This window comes from Borostomias antarcticus, assembly GCF_949987555.1.
Source record: "Borostomias antarcticus genome assembly, chromosome: 10".
Lineage (NCBI taxonomy): Eukaryota > Metazoa > Chordata > Actinopteri > Stomiiformes > Stomiidae > Borostomias > Borostomias antarcticus.
This window is the reverse complement of record NC_140243.1, coordinates 12903272-12905203: the sequence shown is the minus strand read 5'-3', so window position 1 is coordinate 12905203 and position 1932 is coordinate 12903272.

The following is a 1932-nucleotide window of genomic DNA, read 5'->3' as shown; positions in this document are numbered from 1 at the left end:
TGGCGGTTTGTTTTTAGTTTTTTTTAATTTTCAATTTCCCCTGTGAAACAAGAGATGCAAATGAAGGAAAAAAAAGTCTGAAAATAAATGACATCTTTTTTGCTAAACAATGTTGTGTCCCCCATCTCTCCTGAAACACACATTCAGAGTGAAACTATTAGCTCTCTTTGTGTTTTATAGAAGACACAAACACAAAGCCTATCAAATTCCTCTCTCCTCCCCCTTCCTCTCTCTCCCTCTCTCTCTCTCACCCGACTCCTCTCTTCTCCTTCTCTCTGTGCTGAGTGTAGCTAATAGGAGACACATGGGGTGAGTGTGAGACGCTAGCGGAGTCGCTCCAGTGAACCAAACGCCCTGTAGAGCCAGCATTCCACACCACGCTGCAAAAGACACAGAGAAATGGGGGGAAAATGAATGAGGAGCACACAATGTGATTTGATGATACTGTTAGAAGCTCAGGGTTCTCTCTCTCTCTCTCCATTCGCTTGTACCCATGATGGGTGGACCTCAGTTAAGAGGCCTTCTCTCCGTGTCTTTTTAAAATGTGGTTCAAATATGGCTCCAGTGTGGTTAAGATTCAAGGGAAGGAAAATCAGACAACGCTCTTCCCCCCTGGACTCACTCTCCACCTGCATCATTCAGATATATATCAGATATATCTCATCCCTTTTGTCAACAAGAACCAGAGAAGAGCAGAAGTCACCTACTGGTAGTGGGTATGATATATGTACCATATCTAGGGCATACATAGTACTGAAAGTAGGTACAGTAAGTAGGTTGTGTCGTATTTCAAATCACCTTGAATAAGTATGTCAACTTCATGTGATTTACCTTCTCGGACCAATCTGACATTCCCCGTTGATGACATCACATAAGGGAGATATTCTTAGAACACTCCTTCTCAGAAGTCCTCCACCAGGACGGATGAACAAGACAATGTCAGAAGGTACAGAGAAATGTCACGTGGAACGGGTACTCCTCCCTGAGCGATTCACTCTTCACTGTCCATCTCACAACCAGAAATGTCTGTTTACGGTTATATCTTCTCTCAGAAATCTATTTCTGTACTCGCGGCCATGAACTGACAGACCTTTTTTAGTATTATGCTAATGGGAGTCACAGGCTTCCAACCAAAAAGGAGCAGCTTGTTTTTTAGTCTATGTTGTGCGGTTTTCTCAGTCTCAGTCAAGGGGGGAGGGTTCACAGGGTAAACAAGGACACTAAAATTGATCCTCGCATAGAAAAAAATTCAACTGTCCTCCACCACACACACATCTAAATGCTGATGCACATGCTCCAGTGAGTAATTAAGAACACATACTCACCCTCACATGCACACTTCCACATCCAACACAAGTGCAGGAATGTGCGCACACACACACCCACACAGCAGGATCTTTGTCTGTAAGATCCATCATAGCATCTGAACTCTCCAGGCAGAGCTGAGGGGACCAGGCATCTCACCCAGCCTCCCTGAGACCCTGTGTCCTCACTGCCCTGGCTGGACCGGACCACCAGCACAACCCCTCTCCTCACTGCCCTGGCTGGACCGGACCACCAGCACAACCCCTCTCCTCACTGACCTGGCTGGACAGAACCACCAGCACCACCCCTCTCCTCACTGACCTGGCTGGACAGAACCACCAGCACCACCCCTCTCCTCACTGCCCTGGCTGGACAGAACCACCAGCACCACCCCTCTCCTCACTGACCTGGCTGGACAGGACCAGGACAGGACAGAGGCTGTGGACATGGACCAGAGCCAGCCAGGGGAGGCCGTGGAGACACACAACCACAAGTCAATCAGACGGTACACACCGGTACCCCAGACGAGCTACGCTCAAAACAGACTGGGAAACGGTGAGATGTTGATAACATTACCCCCTCTGGCTTAGATAATGCTCTCACATGACAGCATGGTTTCAACTATGT